Genomic DNA, 25,755 nt, shown 5'->3' on the forward strand with positions numbered 1-25,755 from the left:
TCTGTTGTTTTTGTAGATCATTTAAAATATGGACACATGGAAGCGACGAATACCTGACCAGTACTCCTCAAAACAGCCAAGATCGTGACAAACAAGGGAGGTCTCAGAAACTGTTACAGCCCAGAGGAGCCTAAGGAGGCATGATAAGTAGATGTAATGTGGTATCCTGGATGGGATGAAACAGAAAAAGGACACTGGGTAAAAACTAAGGAAATCTGAACAAAGTACAAACATCAGTCAATAATAATGTATTAATATTGGGTCATTAATTGTAATAGCTGTACCATGTAAGATGTAATAGGGGAAACTGGGTGGGAAGTATATGGGAGCTCTTTGTATTGTCTTCCCAACTTCTCTGTATCTAAAAAGTTATTTCTAAAAAAATAAAGTCTAGTTTTCATGCACAAATGCGCACGTGCATGTGCACGCACACACACACACACACACACACACAAGCAGGGCACTTGCTCTCTAAGATTTCCCAGCTCTGTTTTCCATACTTACCCACTTTTATCTGAACCCTCTCTTTTCTGCATACTTTCACTGTGAGGTTCTGCACTGGCAGAGGGCCCTGGTGGGTGAGTTTTGAGAGCACACAGATGTTACATTGCCCTGGTCACTTTAAGCCTTAACATGAGAACTTTGTATCACCAGCAATTGTCCTGACAAAGTCAGCTGTTATCAAAATGATCTCCTTTCATTCCCAGTTTCATCTATTTGGGGGCTCATCCATTATTCTAATATTTATCAAATCCAGCCCTATTACTTCCCTCTGTTTTCTTTTACACAGATGTCAGAAAGATAGAGATCTTGTGGCTCATATGCTAGGGGTCACTGGTTTACCTTGTTCCCTGGCTTTTTCATAGCTGTCCATGGATTTTTGGCTTTATGATCTAGTTGCTCTGTTTTTTCCTTACAGTTTATGATCTTGAGTTTCCATATATATATATTCATTCATATAGCATACAATTCACCCTGTGGTTTTTTTGTGTGTGTGGGGGGGAATTTAGGAAGACCCCCCAAATCATGCTGCTACTGTTTTCTTAGCATTCCAAAACCAAACTTAAGGCAACATCAACATAGACTAGTGAGATAATGAGGATTTTTATTACGGTGGAAGATCCAATGGCTTGTTTAACTCTAGGCAGGCTAGAATGCGCTGTGGGTGGTAAAGATAGGGTGCTATGTTTTTCCATGTGTTTCAAAGCAGAAACTCAAGGACTTCCTGTCCCATGTGGAGTATAAGCAGCTCACAATTACTGACAGTGCTGTCTGCGATGGCAGCATTGGCACGGACATTTGAAATGCATCAATCATCCTGATCTTCTCATTCCTGTTACTTTACTGAATTTCTCCTGTTGATCAGTCATTGAGGAGTAAAAAGAAAACCCAAAACACACAGGAGTGTGATTTTATCACCTTCTTCCAGGGCGTGAGGCCTGTGTGGGATTTTCCTCCTCTCACCCAAGAAACCCAGCTTTGCACTGGAGATGGTCTCAGTGATGCAAAACTCAGGTGACGTCAGAACAGTTGACATGCTGGGAAATAATATATCTTATTTCCAGGGGCCAGTTCTTTAAATGTCTTCAAAAACAAACACTCTTAAGGTATTCTCTGAGATTCTTTCTACCTTTCACAGTGGGTGAGGGGGAGCACAACGAGACTGTGATATCACCGTGAAGAATGTTTTCCAGGCCTATCTGACAAGAAGGCTATATTTTCAGGCCAGGCTCCATTAACCTGCTTCTACTACTATCTTAGATACTTTGAACAGGGCCTGCTCATATAACAGTCTGTAAACTACTAACTAAGCTAAATTAAACTTGTTAGAAATTAAACTTGGTAGAATCCACTCAACTTCGACAATTTCTTCCCTAAGGTGTTACTAAGTCTCAGCATAAACTTATATAAATTACATTTCTTCTGTCCGCCCTTGACCTTTCTTTAGGCAAAGTACTAAAGGCAGCCAAGAAAAGGGAGTAACAGGGACCTTCACATAATCCATAGCCTGCATGACCAAATCCTAAACAAAGGATATAATATTTTATTTTAAAGCTGCCACTAGACCTTGTTGAAATTAGATAGGGGCTCTTTCTCCGCAGAACATTCTAAGGATGAGAAGCCACCCTCAGAATGCCACCCTAACACAAACTGATCCCCACACACACCACTAGTCATGATTTGTTTTCTTATAGGGCAGAAGTTTATTTTATTTCACTGCTCCATCAAAAATTTTTTATCTCATTTATCATACAGTTCCTGCCTAGTGTGTTTTGCCAGAACTAACATGCATGAAAATTATGTTAATGGGCCTTGGACTGGTTTTAATGTACTTCATATAATCAAGAAACTAAACAAACAGAAAGGGCCCTGAAAGGTGCTCATTCTACTCAGAAGAACTGCTTGCTCTTGTAAGACACGTTTTTGAGGCGAGTACCTGCCAAGGATCAAACCACCAGCAATTCCCTTAGAAAAGAGCTGTTTATTGAAAGGAGAAAACAGACTGAGGGACTGATCATTGTATCCCACCCCATCAAGTACCCTAGGTTTCCACTAACCGGTGGTGGTTTCATGGAGAGAGACTGGGAAGTGAGTTGGAAAGGATTCTCAACACGAAAACTCACCAAAAGAAAAATTTAGTTTCGATTTTTTGAGGAGATGCCAGCTTGGTGAAAATCATCCATTGCTTGAGGAATTCAATGTGTGTATACACAAGGATGTCACTATCATGCCGGCCTGGTGGTCTATTTCCAAAGCACACTGACGTTGGGAAAAGTGATATTATAAAGAGGTCTTTCTGCTACTTCTGAGAATTGAATATCCTAGGATTTAGTACAAGATGGACCCACATTATCATAAATTTTCCTCCATAAATAAGTTTTATAGAAAAACCCCATTAAACTTGCTGAAGAACTCAAGCTCTGAGGATGTTTCAAGTAGCTTTGTGATACTGCTTTGAATATTTAGATCTACATACTAATTTTTTGTAAACAACCGCCAAAAAATTTCCTGAGACCCAGGAATTAGGCTAGTCTCTGGGATACAACAACTGCACACACATAACTCCTTTATTAGCAATGTAAAAAGAATGCTGAAACCAGATAGAATCTATGTGTCTGAAATGAAAATAAAGACCTGGGTCTGCAATTTTAGTCACTTAAATGATAGTATCAGATAGATTGGTTGCCCAATCAAACCTATAGAGTTGGACTGTGGTTAAAAACGGCTGAAGTACGTGATCTCTGAATGATTGCAATATGTAAAATATGTAGCCCTAATTCTTATTTTGAATAGCATCCAGGACATTGAGGTCATTTCTGTCCCAGTGGCAGGAGGACCTTTGCTCTTTTCACAAGAGAAATGTCTGTTTTGTTTTTGTCTAATCTGTTTTCCACTGAGAAGAAGACGTATTTTGCTTCATGAAGAAGAAGGCAAAAGTGCAGCCGGACATCAGTAAGCTCAGAGGGACTGGGTGTAAATGTGAGAGCTGGCGGGGGGAGGGGAGGCAGGTTGCCAAAGCAGGGCCCTGGAGATCGAAGGCTGGCAAAGAGTCTGTGAGCAAAGGGGGCCCAAACATGATATCATTTCAATAAATCACCTTCTCAATATGGCTCACAGACAGCTAAAACTCCACAATTGAAACTTTTGTTCTTTGACTCAACTAAACAAGGCTTTGTCTGTGGAAACAAAAACACCCCTGAAGAAAGATGGCACATGAAACTTACCATTTATTTTTCACTTCAACTCATTATATGAGTCAAACTCTTTCCTTACTGTTTATTTAATATGAGTAGTGGGTGGGGGTGTGGGGTGGGAGTGGGGCAACAGTGGTGAGATAGAGAGAGAAGGGGTAAAGGGTGAGAAGACCCCTGGAGTCAAAAGGGAAAATAAACCCTGAAGGAGTGGAATATTAGAAGTATAAAAGGCTCCTGGGTGGCTCAGTCAGTTAAGCGTCCGACGTTGGCTCAGGTCATGATCTCACGGTTCACGGGTTTGAGCCCTGCGTTGGACTCTGTGCTGACAGCTCAGAGCCTGGAGCCTGCTTCAGATTTCGTGTCTCCCTCTCCCTCTGTCCCTCTCCCACTCATGCTGTCTCTTTTTCTCCCTCAAAAATAAACATTAAAAAAATTTTTAAAGAAATAGAAGTATAAGTAAAACTAGAAATGGAAGCCAGATCTTAACCATACACTCTCCCCCTTAGGCATCTCGCTAATGGTTCTCCAGGTAGAACAAGATAATAATCCCTCTCTACAGTGTTTAGCCATGTGACAAATAGCACATCTATAAGTATGCCATGTGTTTAAAAAGATATTGACCAATTGTACCTCCATAAGAGTGTGCCTAAGGAGATGAGAATCATGCAGGATCTGTGAGGAGACTAAGGATAGTTAGCTAACAAAGATTTAGCAGAAACATGGTAATTAAGTTTGTGAAGGGCAGGAAGTCAGATAAAGCTGTACACTTAGAAGGGTTGGCGGGGCGCCTGGTTGGCTCCATTGGTTAAGTGTCCAACTTTGGCTCAGGTCATGATCTCATGGTCTGTGAGATCAAGCCCCACATTGGGCTCTGTGCTGACAGCTCAGAGCCTGGACCCTGCTTCAGATTCTGTGTCTCCCTCTCTCTTTGCCCCTCCCCAGCTCTCACTCTGTTTCTCTCTCTCTCCCTCTCAAATATAAATAAACATTAAAAAAATAAAAATAAAAGAAGTGTTGCTCTTGATAACCCACATAAGACCAATGAAAGGAGATAAGTTTGGGATCAATGTAGAATTTTCTAATCCTCCAGAAAGGAAATGAACTCCTTCAGAAAATAGTGAGGGCCTTATCTCGAGATGTACTCAAGAGTCAGTTGCTGAGTGTTCATTAGAGTTATTACAGAAAGGATCTATATTAGTGAGAGCTCTCACTTGAACATGGCAAAAACTAATTTAGTTTAGTTGGCTTAAGCAACAAGAAAATTAACTGCTTCAGTATAATTCTAGAGTCAGCATAGATGGATCCAGAAGCTCACATGATATCATCAGGAATCTCTATCACTCAGTTCTGCCTGCCTTTGTGTTGGCTTCTTACTCAGGCAGGTCAATCCTTATTTGGTGGCAAAGATGACAACCTATAGCTTCAGTCTTACACTACATCAACTACACAACAGGAATGGTAGGGGTTTCTTCTTTATTGATGGCACGAGCAATTGCTGGAATTCTCTCTAGCTCTGGCCAAGTGTCTCCTCTGAACCTATTTTTATGGTAACAGGAAAGCAGCAATTCCATTAGCCAGAACTGAGTCATGTGCCTGCCCTCGCACAATTCTTGGTGGTCATGGGCATGAAGCACCCTCTTTTGCCAGGTCTGGGTCATGTCCACTCCCTTAGAGCAGAAAAGGAGGCTGGGCATGGAGTCTATAATCCCTCTCTTCTAATCCATGTGGACTGAGAGTTGCCAAAAGAAAATCAAGATGCTATTATCAGAAAAGAGGGAGGAGTGTCAGGAGAGCCAAAAATAACAGCCATAGCAAGAATAGGAGACAGGCCTACAAAACATTTATAGCCTTTTCCAGGTAAGATTATGTTTATTGCTAAGTCCCATTTGCTGCGTCAAGAACTAGGTAGTCATTCTATAATTTAAAGCCAAACTGTTGACTTTAGTTACATAATCCCTTAGATATACAGTTATATCAACTCAGAAAGCAAATTATTCCAGCAATAGCCTGTTAATCACCTCCCTTTGTAAGATGTAAGAAACCAGTGGTGCGCTCCTCAAATGGCTCTTGGAAAATGAGCCCTGATGTATACATTTGCCAATTTCGGTAGCATAAATACTCCCAGAAAGAACAACTTCAAACTATCAACATGAAGTCACTAAAGACAGAGTTGGGAAGAGATGCACATATTCATCACTCCCAAGTTGGTGGCATCCAGCTCCAGCACCCTGCTTGACAAGCCTGAGTAAGAGTTCCAATCCCGTGGAAAATGATCTCAGATGACAGAAAAACAGTTTTTTATTTGTTTGGTTTTATTTTTTTACATTTCATTTAAGGTTATGGTAAGAGACTATGAATTTAAAATAAGGTCTAAAATATGCAAATTAGGTCTATCAATGTCCTTGCAATGGCTACTATTAACTTTTACAGTAGATATTTTCCACATGATATGGAATTTCCTAGTGAGTTCTTCATAAAATAGTTCTCATTTTTTTATGATTGAATTTGAAGAAATACGAAAGAAAACAAAGGCATTGCTAGTTGGTGGCTAATTATGATGCCTCCAGACCTGTTTGGAAAGCCTAAGACCCTTCTCTGCCATCAAAAACTGGTATACTTTTTGGCAAAAAGAACCAAATCTAATGGGAAATAAAACACATGTCCGCAATAGTTTATCAATGACTTGATTTGTTTGGTAATGAATGCAAAACTCCACACACAAAAAATACAACTGTGTATGAATGTACCTGGCTGGCATTTAGCAAGAGGGGAAGAGACCACAGGAGCTGGTGCAGAAACTCGACAGGAGAGCCGTTCTTTACAGGATGAGAACATATTAAAGGACCCTCTAGCAAAGCTTCTTATTATGCTTCCTCCCAAAAGGTCTCGGTTCAAACTTCAAGCATCCCACATTCCAAATAGACCACTGCAGTTATTTTAAAAGGAATTACTTATAATTCAACCTTTTCAAATATTGCAAAACAGAGTATGGGTGAATATATATTTCTTAGTTTGTTTATAATATCCTGTTGGAATTTTAGAAATTGATTTTGTCTTCACTGTCAGCAGCCTCAACTATTTAACCATTTTGAATTGTGAAAAAGGCAGTTTCAGGTCAACATTTGCAAACAGTAATAGTTAACAATTATGTAACCCTTACTTTGTCCCAGGTGCTGTTCTATTTAATATAGACCCTTTGATGCATTCGCTCAACAAATAGTGTTGCACCAGATTGAGGTCCACAGCCCCAGTGAGTGGGTTCCAAGAGGCCATCCAAACCAATACGGCCTGACTCAGGGATCGGGAGCGAAAGCCAAAACCAAGTGGTGCCCAGATTGAAAGGAGCAAGGGAAGTAGGCCACTGAGTGAGGCCGGGATGGGATCTTCCCTTGTTTCCTGAAAGTGTTTATGTGGCTTGTTTCACTTATCATCCTATACATGAAACAAATACAGAATCTTCTTTCGAAAAGTAGGAATCTGAATTTTAAAATGGGTGGATTTAAAAAAATATTTGGGGAGGGTATTTTTATGGAAACCATAAAACCCAAAAAGTATAAAAGGAAAGACTAATCTATTGAATTTGCCTCAAAATTTTTAGCTTTTGTAGGAGAAAATACCATAAAGAAAGTAAAAAAGATAAACTTGAGTAAAACTTTTGTAATACATACTGCTTGTACAGAAAGAAATATTATAAATTGGTAGAGAGAAAGAAAAAAAAGAGGGGAAGGACAGAAGGAGGAAATGAAAACGAAAGAAAGGCAAAAAAGAAAAATAAGCAAAGGACAAACATGAAAATCTTCTCATAACTTTATATATATCACTCATAATTTTAAAATATGAACATTAGGGGCACCTGGGTGGCTCAGTGGGTTAAGCATCCAACTCTTGATTTTCAGCTCAGGTCATGATCTCACAGTTCTGTGCTATAACCTCAGAGCTTGCTTGGGATTCTCTCTCTCCTTCTTTCTCTCCATTCCTGCTCGCATGCATGTGTTCTCTCTCTCAAAATAAATAAATAGACATTAAAAATATTTTAAAATATAAATGTCAGTCATAATTTTAACAATATGAATTAATACAACAATGAAGTATTCTTCTGACCTATACATTTAAAATTAAAGCAAGCATGTCAGCAAGCATGTAGTAAGAGATAAATTATAAAACTTTTCTCGAGAACAATTTGGCGAAACATCAAAATTTAAAATGCATATATTCTTTGACGTTGCAATTTGGTCGAAATCCAGAATTCAGAATAATAATAAATCAATAAAGTCAGGATTTTGACTAATGAAGAAGCAAGCCACCTAAAAAAGAACACTGTTGTTCCTAGACAATTGAGGCTGTAATTTATAATACGAGAGAATGTGAGCTTTCTTGGACTGGCATGATGGATAGCAGGTCAACTTAGAAGAATACTTATGAGCAGAGCTCATAACAAATTCTGAGCCTACTTTGATCTATGATTTGGTTGAATTGGTTTTTCCTTTGCCCTCCCCTAGGCTGATCATCCGGTAGAAACCAAGGCCACTCAACACCCCACATATCACATAGGTTAGCAAGCTAAGAGCAGCACTGTACTGGAGGCCAGGGAAGAGAGAGAGAATGGGATGCAGGGTAACAGAAACAGCAAATGCCGTGTGACTACATGGGTAGGAATTGGACTTCACAAAAGCTTATTGCCTAAAAGGGGCCTTGAACAGGAAGAGCAGAAGACTGGAAAAGCCAGTCCAAGGTTAGGGAAGAACAAGATCAAGATTCAGGAACGGGCAGAAAAATTTGAGACTTCAAGACAAATCTAGGAGATATTGGACCAGGAGTAAGAAAATTCTTAGCATGTGTCTACAACCATCAATACATCCAGGAAAACAGAGACCCTGGGTCTCAAGATGTCCTATATGAATGGGTCCCAAACTTTATCCATTCATGATGTTCCCTCCAAATTCTTGCCATATTGGACAGCAGATGTATTTGCACTAAAGTTTTCCTTTGGGTCCTTTTGTATTTAGCCTTGTCTTAAGGAATAATACCCATGAAATAATATGTTTGTATGTTAAAATTAGTTCAACTACATGTTAAGTAAACATAAAGCTGGTAAGATGTTTTTAATTTTTTTAAACATTTATTCATTTTTGAGAGACAGAGTGTGAGTGGGGGAGGGGCAGAGAGAGAGGGAGACACAGAATCTGAAGCAGGCTCCAGGCTCTGAGTTGTGAGCACAAAGCTCGACGCTGGGCTTGAACTCACCAACTGTGAGGTCATGACCTGAGCTGAAGTTGGATGCTTAACTGACTGAGCCACCCAGGTGTCTCAGCTAGTAAACTGTTTTAAAAAGCTCATTGTATACCACCTGAGATACCGACACGTGAACCAGCAAAGTGACAAGTCTCCCACCTTGAGAAATGCTGGTCTTCAGATAGAGTCACTTCGAATGGATGTGAAAGCTGTCCTTTGTTCCTGTTTACATCCCATAGGACAACCTAGGCCAAACATGAAGTGTGAAAGTGAGGAGACCGGATTGCATTTTTAAACCATGCTGAAGCATGACTTAACATACCATGGTACCATGAGAAACTAACATTTTGGGAACAGCTATGGTGTGTAGTCCATGTGCTGGTTATTTAAAATATCTTCTAAATGGATGTGAAAGTTTCACAAAATCAAATAATGTAAATAAGCAAGTGACCTCCAATTAGAAACACCTTCATATTCTAACCCCTGAAAGCCTGATATTAAATATCATTTCAAGGTAATTTGGGCTCAGTTTTACTCCCAACCTTTGAGGAAGGTTGTTGGATCTCACTTGAAAGGATGGCCCTCCTTTAAGGAGGAAGACCACAATACCACAAGAAACAAGGAAAAAACGTATAACCTTTAATTACCTTACAGCATTTACTAAAGGTGGGAGAGATTTCCAAACAGTGTGACAGCTGGTTGGAGTCACGGCGTGGCTTCTCCTTTATCTGTTTATTTGCTTAGGGTACATGTATTCACATCTCCCACCAGTCTTATCATTTTCTGAGAGACCGAAGAAGATTTTTAACTGGGATTGTAATTGTGGCAGTACGGACCTCTCTTCATGGAAAACTAAATGACTTATCTTCAATGGGTCAGAGAAAGGAATCAGGGAAGCCTGGTTGCCTTAGCCCCCTGGTTAAATGAGCTCTGATTTGGGGGATTGGAGCAGAATGTGATTTTATTCCCCTGTTTATCCCTACACCATATAAAAGCCCTCCTCTTTATGTGTCCAACAAGGCAGAGGTGGGCAGGGGCTGAAGGTGCCAGGGAAAGTATGCTGTGTGGCACTTGGAGAGAACAACCAAAATGATTAAATGTTTGGGAAGCAGTCCTCACAATGAAAGAGGCAAACGAATTTAGATCACCTGTGCATTAAGAGAAGAAGGTAGTGAGGACCAGGATGTGAGTCTCCTTCCTAAGGGAAGGGATGGTTATTGAAGGCACATAAGAAGGGTCCGTCAACCACATGCACATAAGTGGAGCAACACTGAACTTGACAGGAGGTGTTTCTTGTGAGCTGCAATTCCCTTACTGCTTTCTAGAACATCACTAGGTGGGGTGTCTGGGTGACTCAGTTAGTTAAGCATCCAACTTCGGCTCAGGTCATGATCTCAACGTTTGTGGGTTTGAGCCCCACGTCAGGCTCTGTGCTGACAGCTCAGAGCCTGGAGCCTGTCTTCAGATTCTGTGTCTCCCTCTCTCTCTGACCCTTCCCTACTCATGCTCTCTCTTCTCTCTCTCTCTCTCTCAAAAATAAATAAAACATTAAAAAAAATTTAGAACAGCACCAGTATATGAGAGCCAGGGCAGCAAACAGTGTAGGCACACACACTCTGAAGCCAGACTTAGCCTAAGTTCCTTTGCCTGTAAAATAACAATAAAAGTGCCCATCTCATTAAGCTTTCATGAGGATTATATTTTTACTATATGTAAAATGGTTGAACCAGTGCCTGGCACATAGTTAGTGCTACGTGTTTGCTACTGTTGTTTTGTTAGTGTAATATTAACCATAAGCACTTGCTCATTTCCATCAAGATTAACAAGTTTGGGGATTGGTCTTGAAATAGTACTATCGCATCATGACAAATGAAAGCTATACTTGTGGTGATTAAAAAAAAGTTTGAAGAGTCAATTAAAATGCATGAATTTGATTCAGTGCATTGGATAAATACAAATAGATGTAGGTAATATTAATATAACTGACTGACCAACTAAAATGACATAACGAACAACCATTAATTGACCACCCAGTCCAAGAATTAGTATATAATTAACAATTTGTATTATGTATTGCTGCTGTCTGTCTCCCTACCTCTGTCTATATTTTATTGCATATATATTTTTTCAAAAAAAATAAGTTGCTTAGTTTTTCTTACTAAATTAGTGAATAAAAGATACTGTAGGCAGTCTTGTAGAACTTACTGCTTTTGCTCAATATTGTGTTTCCAAGACCCACCGATGTTGCTCTGTGCAACAGTATTTCATTAATTTTTATGCCATATAATGTTTTGTTGTGTTAATATACCACAATTTATGAGTTAAAAAATAAATAAAGTGCAAGAATTTGAGGTAAGATGTTGAATAAAACAAAATGTGTTACTATAGGGGAGTGGGAATTTTATCCTTTAGGATTGATATATTTTTGTTGTTTGAGACAGCTTTTCTGAGCTGGTGTGAACATAGTCCTTCCTATAGAGTAGAGTGTATACAAGATGACCCATTGAGATCTTCAGAGCCAGCTGATTTGGTATCAACAACGTGACCACAGGAGCTCTGGACAGAGAAAAGTTTTCCTAAACACAGCTACAAGAACATCTCCTGTCAAGGTCTATGTTGTTTTACGTACATGCATATGGCCAACAGATCTGTGCTAGCTACCAGTCAATAAACATGTGTGATGGCGTCTCTCCCTATGGCAGGAGGGGAGTGGAGAAGTGTCTCCAAATCCAGACTTTACAAAGGATGTGAGCAGGCTCTGTGTGTCTCTGCTGTCCATGTCAGTCAATAAAATTAGGTCCTTGCATCTCCCTTTTCTTGAAGGCATTTAATGAGTTACATATTCATTGTCTTAAGAAGCACACTCGAGCAACAATACAGCTTGAGAGCAGAAAAAAGAACCACTCAGGCGGGGTTCTGATGCCATAAAAACTTGGTGATAGGAAGTAACCTCAAACACTGGTGAAATCTTCTGAACGAAGTGGGAGTCTGCCTGCTGAAAGATGCCCCATCCCATCTGAGGGGGAGCTGCTTCGTGGTAGACAGATGTGGCTCAGTGGGAGTTGAAATCCTGGAGATCCGTGACATATGCAGATTCAGCTATTCATAGTAGACTATCGGGGAGCAGCCTCCATGGGCTATGCCATGTAATCATTTGTAATTCTGCTCCAGTGCCGGAGTTCCTGAGAGACCACATAGCTAGTGATGGGAACATGGTGTACTATACTAGGCCAGTCCACCATATTGTCCAAATTGTGACAGCTTTTAAAAAATTTTTTTAATGTTTATTTATTTTTGAGAGAGAGAGAGAGACAGAGTGTGAGTAGGGGAGGGGCAGAGAGCAAGGAAGACGCAGAATCTGAAGCAGGCTCCAGGCTCTGAGCTGTCAGCACAGAGCCCAACATGGGACTTGACCTCACAAACAGTGAGATTGTGACCTGAGCCGAAGTCAGATGCTTAACTACTGAGCCTCCCAGGTGCCCCTGGACAACTCTTAAAAGTAAGGGGGGGGGTGCTATTAGAAATAGGATAACAGGCATAAACTGAGTCTGTCCTGGACAAATTAAAACATATGATCACCCCACCCAAGGTCCAGCTTTTGGATCTTCTACTAGTGTAAGTTACATCTCTGATTAATTTTTTAAAATTTTTTAACATTTATTCATTTTTGAGAAAGTGAGAGAGACAGAGCACAAGCAGTGAAGGGACAGAGAGAGAAGGAGATGCAGAATCCAAAGAAGTGCTGACAGCTCAGAGCCCAATGTGGGGCTCAAACTCAGGAACCTCGAGATCATGACCTGAGCTGGTCTGTCACTTAACCGACCAAGGCACTCAGGCGCCCTTCTGATTAATTATTTTTAAAAATATATTATTTAAAATAGCAATAATGTAAGAAATAAAATTTTATTTTGGGTTGGTTAACTTATATGAAGATTTGCAGCCCAAACAGTTAACTGCAGGAAAGCTGGGGAGCTACAGAAACGTGTCCGTTTTGGAGACTCATTGAAATCTTGCCCTAGCACTTTATGGGACTCCTAAGAATTTACCAATTCGTCAAGCATGTCATAAATCTGAACCTCGTATGTCTACCAAATTGGGTCAGGCCACTTAAAGAGTGGAGCGACCACCCGAGCACAACTCCAAACAACATCACCAGGGCTAGTTATTCAGATCACTGAAGTAAATGACCGAGTGGGTCACTGGTGATACTGATGTCTTATTAGGCACTTACTGATAGCTGAAGTTAATTATTTAACTTAGGAATTTTGGAATCAGGAGCATCATGAAAAGAACGGTCCTACTAAGTCTTCTGGGTAAGAGGAAATTATTGCAACGCACCGTATACCCAGAATGAACCAGGCTCTTTGCTACACTCTCTATATATGCTCTGATGTAATCCTCACAATTCTATGGAGGAGACACCATCCTCATTTAGCAACTTGAGCAATTAGAAAAGTTGGTATAACTTGTACAAGGAAGTCACATAAAATATAAAAGTTATAAAAAGTATAAAATCAGTGAACATGTTTACACAATCATGGTCAGGAGCCATGTTGGCAACAGAAAATGAACTTTTGTCTCCTGGTCACCCGGGAAGGAGAAGAGAAATTAATGGTTTGCTGCCTCCAAGAAACCACTACTATTTAGTCCATCATGTGCCAACAAAATTCTAGAGACTAATTAGACTAAGATTGGTACCTGCCTACAAACTAACCTTTTTGCTGGCTGTCATTTTATTGCTCCATGCAATTCCCAGGAGAACTGCAGGAATTCTGGGGCAGCCTAAGAGACATAAACAGGACAGTGGTTTGCAAATATTTTGCCACCAACAGTAAGAAAGGCCATCTCTCTGAGTCTTCAATTCAACATGAATGTTGATTCATTAAAAAGAAACTGGAACTAAGGATGTAATGGAGAGAGATAGTAACTTCAAACTGCAGTAGGGAAGTGACCAAAAGGCATTCTGTCACAAATGCAATGATCAGGGGCGCGTGGGTGGTTCGGTCGGTTGAGTGCCTGACTTTGGCTCAGGTCATGATCTCACGATTCATGGGTTCAAGCCCTTCGTCGGGCTCTATGCTGACAGCTTGGCGCCTGGAGACTGCTTCAGAATCTGTGTCTCCCTCTCTCTCTCCGCCCCTCCCTTGCTTGTGCTCTGTCTCTCTCTCTCAAGAATGAATAAACATTAAAAAATTTAAAATAAACAAATGCAATAATCAATAAGTGTGGAGAGCATCCGTCTGTTCAAAAATAAGGCACCCATCTGCAGTATGTGACTCCCAGATGAACTCGCTTTAGGGTAGAAGGTGAACAGACTGAGGCTTACACTGTAGTAATTACCTATAATTATCCTTTTGGATTTTTTTTACATAAAAGGAAATAGGTTATAGTTACGCTGCAATAATCCACTTATGTACAGTTTTTGTTAATTCTGTCTATGAGAGGAGATGAGGGTGTGGGGGGGAGAACACTTTCCAGTCAAGCTTTAAATGAAAATGTGTTTCAAGTCACCACAAGTTGGGTAAATACAATGATCTGGGATTTTTAATGCATGCATGAAACATCGGAAGATTAGCATTGGCAGATTTCTGAAGTAAAAGCAAAACTTGATTAATCTAGCCAAGATTGCCTGGATATGTATGTCCAGCTGGGCAGTATGTTCAAAGATGAAAAACGTGATTTGGGATGACTTTCTCCAGGACACATCTTCGCTCTAGGGATCTTGCCTGTCTCATTCCCTGCTGTATCCCCTGCTCCTAGAACACGGGGGGTGCTCACTTGTGGAATGAAGAGAGAGGAATTCTGGGGGAGGGGGAAAGTGTCAACAAGAAATTTGAATTTTAGTACAGTCACCAGGAAGTGGCTGTTCTGTAGACACATGATGCTTACTTTGTTGTCAGCCACAGGAATAAGTGAGGACTACATATAAAAAACTATCTAGTGACAAATGTGCAACAGTTTGCTCTGTGACAACTTCCAAACTGCATGGAAGTATGTCAATGTGCTCGTTGAACAGATGTTCTCCAAATTGCCTGTAGGGCCAACACAGCTGTGTGGGACAGGTGGCTGCTTAGAGTGTAGGCAGGACTGTCACCTTGCAGCAGATTCTCACTGACTGAAAGCACCATGATGGATCCAAAATGTGCTGCACCAAATGAACACCCCAACCTTTCAGTACAATGGAAAGAGGATGGAGAATTGATCTATTTTAAAAATGACAAAACTTGATCTTACCCTGGTCACTGTGACTAATTAGCTCCCACTTTGGATACATATGTTAGCCTCTGTCTCAAATTCTATTCTCCTGACACCAATCTCACACCCTCAACCCCCTTATAACCCAGCTAAAACGGGGTTTATAAACTGAAAGTGCTCCAGAGGCCGTCCCAGAATAAATTCCATTACTTTTGGCCATTCTAATGGTCAATATAAGATACAATGTAATCTGAGTAATGAATATGTGAAACGAGCTCATCAGTGTCCCGCTGAGTCACCAGCATGGCATTAACCATATGGAAGGTAATGTGGCTAAAACTCCTTACAGACTCACCCAACCTCCTCTGTACTCATAGAAGCGTGTGATGTACTCTTAGCTGAGAATGTAGAGCACTTCCTACCCTCTCCCTCCCTCTGCATCCATCTAAAGATATTTAATTTTTGGCTTCCTAGTCATATCTTAGAGAACAAGGTGGGGTGGGTGAGGGAATCAGAAGTCTTCATCCTGCTCTGGTTGAGTCCTCACTTTTATGTGGCATGGAGGAAGTACATGAGCTTTGAAATCATGCATATCATGTGACCCTGGGCAAATTACTGAATTCCTGCCCTCCGTGACTTCCTGTTTAAATTCCTGTTTTAGGCCTTTTGTGATCAACAAGTCACAGTTTGGCCAGCACCTATCACCAGCAGGAAACGCTGTGCATCTTAAGAAATACCTCTCTGTGATGTTTCTGAGGTCACACAGCATTCCCACTTGTGACAGGCCCCATGGTGAAGGAGAGCCACCTCAAGTTTCTGTGATGAGGTTTTTGGAGAAGGGAAACAGAGGGCGCACCCCATTGCTTTAGTGGCTGTGAAAGAAGTAAAGGACAATGTCCAACAGAGCTGGATTTTCTGATGAGGTAGTTAGGTATTCAAGCTCTGGGATAAAACACATGCAAGGCTTTGCCACTTACTGGCCCTGTAATATCAGATCACTAACAACCTCTTTAGCCTCAGTTTCTGAAAATGAGACAAAATACAGCACATAGGCCACAGGCTGCTGCTGAAAGATTAAATTAGGTAATATATGTGAAGAATTTAACATAGCTCCCAGCAGGTGGGAAGTATGTCAATAAATCTTAGCTGTTACTTTGGCGGTACAGAGAGTCTGAGGGTCCAGATGCATGTTGATCAAGTGCATCTCTAGTTATACTTATTGTGTAATGATTTTGTTGGAAGTATTCGTGCAAGACAGAGAGTCTTCCCAACCTGTATTTCCAATATTTCTGGAAGGGTAAGAGAAGGGAGTTGGGGGGAGTGTGCCAACAGAGACATTATTCCACAGAACTAATTGCCTGGGAGTCTAATGCACAGGTGCCCTGGCATGGGTACTAGATGACAAGGCAATGATAGAAATAACCAGTTCATAGGATAAGTGTCAGAATTCAATGAGAGAACGCATATGCAGCTACCTACAGTCTAAGAAGTCATTGCCTTTTCCTCTTTCTTTCGCATGTTTTGGAAAATGCTTCAGGTTTTTATTTAGTAACTTGCCAAAAAAAAATTTTACCACCACCGCCAAATCTTGAGACCATTTTTTCCATGATTAATTCTTGAAATGCTATGTATTTCTTAAACTTTTTAAAAAATCATCTCACCTTCCTTTCTCACCCTTTGATCCTTTCTTTCCCTTGTAGTCTCTCCATTTCTCACATTCCTTTAATTTACATTTTGTTGTAGAATCCTGGTACAAGAGCTTTATTGTGGCACCAATCATAGAATGACTTTTTTAAATGGTCATTTTCTACAGAAAAGAGTAGAATCCTAGCAGGCTGCATCCTGCCACACTCTGATAGATTGTCTTTTTTTTTTCTGAATAAAAAAAAAATGGCTCTTTTGGTATTCTATGCAGATGAGTGCTGACTATAAGTTGGAAACACATTCAGCCGCCTCCTCAAACAAAGATGTCTTTTCAATGTCAGAATTCTTGAAACTCCTTGAATAAAAATTCACTTCCCTCTAGAGTCGTATTGATGTATTTTTAATATTGCTATTTTTCTTTTATTGTTGCATTGAGATGCATTCTAATTTTGTTTGTAGTTTATAATCAAAAGGAACCAAGGGAAAAACTAGTAAGGGTCTATTGAAAGAGTTAAATCATTTCCCTACAGCTTTTCTAAGCGGAACTGATAGTCTTAGTCTGACTTAGAGAGCTGGAATAGAAAGGCTGCCAACATCTGTTTTGGTCAGAGACAGATAAAAGAGACTAATTCATAGTGGGAATAACCCATGTGTGGCATTCTGTATTCCATTACACTTTTCACAAAAAAAAATACGCATGATACAGATAGACAGATATATTTCTACCTAAACTTCTCCACAGTGAAAATAAAAGAAATGTGAAAGGCTCAGAAGAGTTATTATTGATTTATTTACCTAGAATTAAGCCAGGAGGCATAGCGCATCAACATCCCCACCACTACCTTGCAAGGTGGGTCTCAGCCATTCGACAGAGCTGGTCTTGAAATCTAAAAATACAGAAGTGAAAACAACTTTTCAAATACTGTAGAAACATGAGTTAGGGCTGACAGAAACAAATGAAATGCAAGAATAACGTAAAACCTTAATGGTATCCATTAGTTTCAACCTTCTCCATTAAAACCAATTCAAGAACAGTTAATATATAGCTAAGTAAAGTTACCTCAGGCCTTCTTCTCACATTATTGGTAGAGATGCTAACAGGTAGGCAAGAGAAGTAGTAAGCTATCTGGATAATTGATGAAATGAGTAAGCCACACAGAAATAATCAGGGCATGGCTGTATCAAGAGAACAATACCAGAAAAAAAATGTTTTGCATTTGATAGGAAAGCAGCTGTGGAGGTGGGGAGAGAGATTTTGTTTCTTTCGTTGGTTAGCTGGCTGGCTGGCTGGCTGGCTGGTTGGTTGGTTGGTTGGTTGGTTGGCTGGAAATGAAGACTGTCACTTTCATTTCTTACCTAAGAATACACAAAAAGCCTCCGACATCCAGGGTCATCAAGAAACTAGTTTAATTCTGAATTATTTCAGGTAAGTAGCTCAATGCTTTGTGGCTCGACACTTTCTGTTTTGACACTAATCCTTGCATGACTGAAACAGCATTGTGATAGAACAGAGTTTTGTGGTATACTTTTGACAATGAACAGGAAAATCTTGAGTCAGTGCAGCCCAACGGATGGACTATATGCCACAGTTTTGACACCCAGACCCCATGATTTCTGTGAGAGAAAAAGCTCCACCCTAGCTACTCCAAAAGTGGAGGGCACAAGCCCTCTTGTTCTTCTTGGTGAGATTTGAATGCTCTTCTCCTGCTTAAAAATTAAGCAAAAACTCTTCATGACTAATCCTAGTCTTTTGTTTTTCCTATCTCTTTCCTTCTTTCTCATCTTCTTTGTCATCTTTTTCACCCTCCCTTTCTCTTCCATGGCCATGGAAATTGGTCATGGTCTAGGTGGGGAATATGCCTTATACCTGAATACTAAAACACAAGCCCATTGGGGTTGAAGACTGTACAAAGAAGGTGCTCAAACATGCACTTTAAATAGAGTAAAGCCAGGACTACCCCGAGGTCCTATACTGAAGAAGTAACCAAGTCAGAGGGGGAGCAGCTCCTACCCAAGGAAGGTCAGGCTGATGTGGCACATTGTTTGTTCTATCTCAGCATCTGAAAACATTTGCTTCTGAGCAACTGTCTTATTAAATAACAACTGTAGTCTTTGATACTCAGAACATAGTACAAATGTTTTATGTCTCTGAATTCTTTAAACATCTCAGAGCCTTAATTAACCAGAACTCAATGAAATGGAACACTAAATACCACCACTCTCAAAAAAATATTTAAAATTTTTTTGTCATCCTACTTTTATGAAAAGTATCTAAACAGAGACCACAGATACAATTGATAAAAATGCCTCCACGTACACGTAAGACAGCACACATTCAGGCCAATCTCTTAAATCTGCTATAGGCAGAGCATGTGACACTGAATGCATCATAAACATACTTATTCAGATTTTAATGCTGAAGCAGAAGAGAGCCATGATAATGGAAGAAATATTGCTATATGCTCTGGTCTTACTAAAGCAAGAAAAACTGCTACTGCCCTTCAGAAAGATTTTCAACAAGAGAGAATATTCTTTTTTTCTTTGCATTCCAGATAATTGAATTTCTTTTTTCATCTGCCAAAGAATGTCAGTGCTCTGATCCTTCTAAGAAATCTGGGAGTAGTAGCCTGGAATTATTTATGATTTATGCCTACTGCCATAAAGGATTTGAGGCCCGTATTCAAAGAATTGATATGACCAATATGCTAGACTCTGCCCTTGACTTTTGACCAAAGATGTGTGCTTCTTTTACTCTAACTATAAAACAAAAGACAGAGTCATTGGATGACAGAGTTAGAAGGGACCTATACTCCTAAAAACTGTAGATCATTTTATAGAAAACCAAGTTTCAGAGAAGTAAAATAATCTGTCCAAAGCCAAAGGGCACATCGGTAGCAGAACTAAGAGAAGAATCGAGTCCCCTGAACTCAGGACTTTTCCCATTGGCCCAGACAGTCTCCCCATTGTGCAGCTCTCAAGAGGATACTGGAGTAAGGATGAGACAGACCACTTTGTAAAGCTGGAATGCTGGAACATGCCCCAGAAGGATGAAATATTAAGGCCAGTTTTCCTCTAAACACCAAGTTCCATCCTCTTACTTAGACAAACCCAAGAGGCACCTCAGATAGGTCACAAACTAGCACCTCAGTTGCCACGTAGCCACCATGTGCCTCCTTTTCCCTGTCAGCATTCCTGGGGTTACTGGCCCAGGTAAAGCCACTGATCATGTGGAGTCCAAGAAGCACCTGCCTCTGAAAGCACCAGTGTCCACCATTAAGCTTCCAGATTGCTTCCTCTGGATGGTGCGAGTGGGGAGTGTGGTGGTAGATGGCAGCTCGCTTGCCGTGGACCAGAGCATTTAGCATCAGGAGATACCAGACCATTAAGCGGGGAGCAGGGGTGCATACGAGGGAAGGAGGTATAGTAGGTCAGTGAACTAAAGAGGGTCTGAAACATGTAACAAGCGATGGAAAATGGCTCCATGGGTTCAGAGTCACAGAGAAAAAGAATGCCATGGGAATGTGGGCCAAGGAAATAACTGGAATTTTTGTTTTTCACATGTAGCTTTTTGATGAATCAAACCCAGATTGAGGTCTTGGAGGGAGGAGGGGGTATAGGTATAATTTTTCCTTCTCTTCTGGCAAACCTGTAGTTACTTGTGGGGAGAGGGGGTCTCAAGAGCCATCTCAACTGGGCCAATCACCTTTCTCCCCCACTTGTTCCATAGGTACTCCTCCAGTATCTCACACAGAAGAGGTTTTGTCTCTGGAAAAATAGAGGCAAATTCTAAGTAAGAGTAGGAAACTCAACTTTTATGGGCAGTGGTGTACCAGGGAAGGCTTGACAATCAGCTCTCTATGAAAAACATGCACACATAAATACATGGGTACACGTTACATAAATTTACTGACATAAATAACGTTTGTCTATAATACATAACTATAAGAAAATATTCAAGCCTCTGTATCAGAAGTACCATATAGTCAGTTGATTTCTCACTGACTCAATGATTTCTGGATGCTTTCCTTGATTCTTCTCTTACTGTTGCATCCTTAGCCACCCATGGTTGCAATGATCAAACAAGTATAGTTCCAACATGAATCCTGGTGAATATTTTCATTTATATTAAGGAGTAATAAACAACAAAGACATATATCAGAACAATACCTGTTCATGGATGATGTAATCAGCTTCTTTGCTGAATCAGATAATAGTTTCTGAATACCAGAAGATTATTCCCTCAATTTTTGGGGGGAGGGACTGTCCACAATATAATGAATATGGAGACAAAACATTTAAATTTAATGCTACTCTTGTTATTAATATTTTCTCCATCACTTTCTTACATCTAGATAATCAACAAAAGGATAAATCAATCCATGATTTCTAGCCAATTTCTGTGGTGTCAATACCCCCACCATGCAGATTTCAGACTACCAGAGTGACTCACCGGCTGCGGGGTGGTGAGGAGTGAGGCGAGAGCACAGCCTTGTCTAATCTGCTCTGTCCACAGTACAGGTATGATGGATGCAAATTGCCTCAAGAGCGTGGGCCATGTTAAAATGTAGTAAAATAATTTTAAAATGGTGAGAGAAGGCTATTTCTTACCTTTGTTTTTAAATATAACTGCTGTAATTGTAAATTTATGAAACTGAATTCTTAAATAGCAGCTATGTTTAACGAGGGGGGTCACAAAATTCCTAAAAGCTTCGCAATCAGCTCTCATAAACTGGCACAGGCTGGCTCTAGCACTCCATTGGAGGGAAAAGACATTCTTTGGAAAATGAGTATCAGGAAAAAGATCGTTAGTGCATAAGATATGTGTTCATATTAAGTTATAAAGCTGTGTATTAAGAAACTGAGTTTTCAAGCCCTTGTCCAGTCAGTAGATTTGGCTTTTCTGGCCAAGTGTGGGGGTTAGATTCCCCCACTTCCCCCACAGCCTTTAACCACTCCCAACCAACTCTCCCACAGACACCCTCTGCACAGAAGGGATTCATTTAGTGCACCTCATGAGAGCTTCACCTTGTCCTATCCAAAATAACTCTTTCTGGAGCCAATTTTTTAGTGTAATTTATTCCAAACCTTTGATGGGGAAACTTGTCCTCTTGAAGCTGTTCAGATGTGCAGCCAGTGGGGAGCTTCTGGGCCACACTGGCTTCTACAGCTACAGATGCTGTGGCCGAGCCGGCGCCCAGGGACACCGCGCGGATTTCCAACATTCCTTGAGGGAGAGCAGATCCATAGCCCATAAATGAACACATTATGCTTATCCACGTACATGTTTTTAATCTGTGACAGGTATTTTATGGATTGGAGCCTTCATTTAAATGTTATATAATCCTCCTTTAAGAAATAATGTGAATATTCAATATAATTGAAACAAGAAAGCCTGCCTTTGTTTCCGCATAGCTGGTTCAAAAAAAAAGACTCAGCACAGATTCGAGATTGATCATCAGAAAGATCAGTTACATTAGAAAGTGTGATCACGTGTCTGTCATAGCTGAATCAAAATAAAAGAAGTATAAATGATATCAGGATTTTTGCCTTCTCATACGGTCATCTTGAGTTCTTCAGACATAAAAAGCCAGAGAAACGCGCCATTTGGTGAAATTACTAATTTGGCTTAACTAAAAGCAAAACCAGGATGAATCAATTAAAAATACTAAGTTACAAAATACTTTTTACAAAATGCTTCTTAAAGAAATTAAGTTGCATTATTTTTCAGGATAAGACGTAAGTGAAATTCCATCCACACTGTCACGTAGAGTATTTACTTCAACCGCTTGAAGTGTACAAGACTGATGTCAACTAGGGAATCTGTTGAGCTTAAAGAGTTTGTACCCGTAGCATTTTCCACAATGCCTGGCTGAGCATTCAAAAGGAATTTCTAAAACGAACGAATGCATGGCTATCTTAATGACTGAAGACAATTTATTAGCATTCTTTTTTAAAGTTTCTTCTGTTATATAGACTAAAAAATATGTTTGTAATTTTACTTATGGTACTAATTTTTTAAATAAACATTTTCTCTATTAATATTACTAAAATTTAGTCCTTTACTGAATTATCATGTTTTGAATTAAGGGAGTCTATAATTAAGAAGTTATAGTATTCTTCTGTGGTTTTTTTCCTGTCCAGGATCCAATTTTCCTTTCTGCCATTAATAACACCCTGATTTTCTCCTGGGGAACCATCTCTCCCCTTCTCGTAGCCCATCAGGATACACAGAGATTGACCCCAACCCTAGCCCGCAGGTATGATCCAAACCTGGTGTCGTCAGCGGTTAGTATACAGGGACTTTACCATGCACAAATCCCATGTGTGTACCTGAGACATATGTACACGAGAATGTAAGCACCTTGATAACAAGAGGATAAATGGCATGGGTGCCCCCTGCTTTGTGAGCTGCACGTAAGTATGTGTGGCAGGGTGAACCTTGCTTTCCTATCCAAGGCAGTGTGCTAAGCGCTATCAGAGTTACAGAGATAAGTAAGACAGTCTCTACTTTCTAAGAACACAGAGGCCACCTGTGGAGCCAAATGTACTCGACGCCAGGCACAGCATGCGTCCTAGAATAGATGGGCAGGCAAAGGGCTATCTCAGTGGAAGTAAGAACTGATTAAATGTAGTGAACAGTAAATACAAGCCTTTCTGCACCATTTCAAAAATGGCTTGGTTTTTAACAGGTACTAGAGAAGAAACCTCACAAGAAAAAGAAAAAACTCCATGGAATGGCCTTGAATAGGGAAAATGCATAAGGGATGCATGAAATGGGGTTTAGGGAATGAACTAGGAATGGAACAATTGTCAGATTGAGGAGGGCTTCGAACACCTAGCAAAAAAATTGGACCTAATTCCATAGGCAATCATGAGTTACTGCAGTCTGTAAATGAATGAGCTACAAAAACCAGGCTAAAATTTAAGAAGAAATCTCAAACGTCAATGTGAAGGATTTCATGAATAGGAAAAAGAATGTTGGCCAGCAGAGAAGACAGGGAGGACAGGCTGTAGTTCATCCAGGTAAGAGAACGTCAGAACCTGAATCATGCAAGCGCCAGAAGGCCCGAAAACAAAGAAAATTATTTTAATTTTTTTAATGTGTATTTTTTAAATTTTTTAAATATTTATTTTTGAAAGAAAGATGGAGACATAGTGTGAACAGAGGAGGGTCAGAGAGAGGGAGACACAGAATCTGAAGCAGACTCCAGGCTCCAAGCTGTCAGCACAGAGCCCAACACGAAGCTCAATGTCATGAACCATGAGATCATGACCTGAGCCAAAGTCAGACACTTAACCAACAGAGTGACCCACGAGTCCCAGTGTTTATTTATTTTTGATAGAGAGAGGTAGAGAGAGCATAGGGGAGGGGCAGAAAGAGAGGGAGACACAGAATCCAAAGCAGGCTTTAGGCTCTGAGCTGTCAGCACAGAGCTCAATGTGGGGCTTGAACCCATAAACCACAAGACCATGACCTAAGCCAAAGTCAGATGCTTAACCAACTGAGCCACCCATGGGCCCCAAAGAAAGCCTCTGCACGTTGACTATAAATACTACAGTAAAACCTTGGATTGCAAGTAACTTGTTCTGTGAGTGTTCTACAAGACGAGCAAATGTTTCTAATAAATTTTAACTTGATAAACAAGCAACGTCTTGCAATATGAGAATACTAGTAGTAGGTGACACCGAATGTCATGTGATCACAACTGAGCCTGTGATTCTTGAAATTCGCTTTGATATACAAGTGCTTTGGATTCCAAGCATGTTTCAGAAACAAATTATGCTCACACGCCAAGGTATTACTGTACTTGATATGGATATGGGAAGTAAAGGGAGGTGCCAGTACTTCCTGATAGAATAACTAGGACGCTGTTAATACTGCTACTCAAGTAGGAAATTCAAGATGGGGAACACAACAGGAAATGCAGGCAGATTTTAAACTTTTGAAGTTTGAGGTTGGGTGACATAGTGTAAGAGGTATTGAAAGGCAATAGCAAATGAAGATATCTAGTCAGGATGAAGTTTAGAGCTAGAGGGAGAGATTTAGAAATGGTGAGATCCCCCGAGGAGAGACTATAGGATGGTACATAGTGTTATACGGGAAAGGAAGAAACATAAGTGACTCAAAAAGTAGAGTTCAGGGGTACCTGCTTGGCCCAGTTGGTTAAGTGTCCAACTTTGGCTCAGGTCTGGTCTCACCCCTCATGAGTTCGAGCCCAGCCTCAGGCTCTGTGCTGACAGCTCAGAGCCTCGTGCCTGTTTCAGATTCTGTCTTTCTCTCTCTCTCTCCCTCTCTCTCTCTCTCTCTCTCTCTCTCTCTCTGCCCTCCCCAATTCGCACTCTGTGTCTCTCTCTCTCAAAAATAAATAAACATTAAAAGAAATTTTTTAAAGTACGGTTAAAAACCAAAAGAAGTTAGAATCATTGTTGTAAAGGGACAGACAATTTTAAGAAGGGAGTGATCCCCACATAACAGGCTGCAGAAAGAATTAAGATGAAAAACAATGTTTGCCCATTAAAAGTTCAAGTTTGCTCATTTTTTAAGATTTCATTTTACATATACATATATTTTAGAGTTTCCTCATCCCCAGGACCAGGGCCAATTAACACACTAGTAGAACTAGATATTCTGGAAAATGATTTACATAAGAATAATCACTGATATTTCTTAAATCCCAAACACTGTCTCAAATATTATTTTCCTGGTTTTTCTCTCCCCAAATTACTCTTTTTCCCTCCAAAAAAGGAAAAAGTAACATCAGGGATTCGGGCAATTTTTTTTAGTCTTGCACTTTCTTTTTTTTTTTTTAATTTTTTAAATGTTTTACTTATTTTTGATACAGAGAGAGACAGAGCATGAGAGGAGGAGGGGCAGAGAGAGAGAAGGAGACACAGAACCAGAAGATGGCTCCAGTCTCTGAGCTAGCTGTCAGCACAGAGCCTGACGCGGGGCTCGAACCCACGAATATGAGATCATGACCTGAGCCGA

At 40.3% G+C, this 25,755-nt stretch overlaps 3 long non-coding RNA genes across 4 annotated transcripts in view; 1 reads left to right on the forward strand and 2 right to left on the reverse strand.

The window, feature by feature from the left end:
* Positions 1 to 17,601, reverse strand: LOC115294311. The gene is made up of 3 exons (XR_003909807.1): positions 17,562 to 17,601; positions 9,087 to 9,172; positions 1 to 166 (listed from the first exon to the last, which is right to left on the reverse strand). It is a non-coding gene; the product is annotated as an uncharacterized LOC115294311 (long non-coding RNA).
* Positions 12,517 to 25,755, forward strand: part of LOC115294317 — a 48,368-nt gene continuing 35,129 nt past the window's right edge. Inside the window, exons 1-2 of the long non-coding RNA XR_003909809.1 lie at positions 12,517 to 12,542; positions 21,119 to 21,284. This is a non-coding gene — a long non-coding RNA (uncharacterized LOC115294317). The remainder of the gene's footprint in view (positions 12,543 to 21,118; positions 21,285 to 25,755) is intronic.
* LOC115294321 overlaps positions 17,598 to 25,755 on the reverse strand; it is a 19,050-nt gene continuing 10,892 nt past the window's right edge. The window contains exons 2-3 of one of the 2 annotated variants that reach the window (XR_003909814.1): positions 21,852 to 21,990; positions 17,598 to 17,653 (exon numbers count right to left, since the gene is read on the reverse strand). This is a non-coding gene — a long non-coding RNA (uncharacterized LOC115294321). Of the gene's footprint in view, positions 17,654 to 20,484; positions 20,532 to 21,851; positions 21,991 to 25,755 lie in introns of those variants that run through there. The other variant, XR_003909815.1, reaches the window with a different exon arrangement.

This window comes from Suricata suricatta, chromosome 1, assembly GCF_006229205.1.
Source record: "Suricata suricatta isolate VVHF042 chromosome 1, meerkat_22Aug2017_6uvM2_HiC, whole genome shotgun sequence".
Lineage (NCBI taxonomy): Eukaryota > Metazoa > Chordata > Mammalia > Carnivora > Herpestidae > Suricata > Suricata suricatta.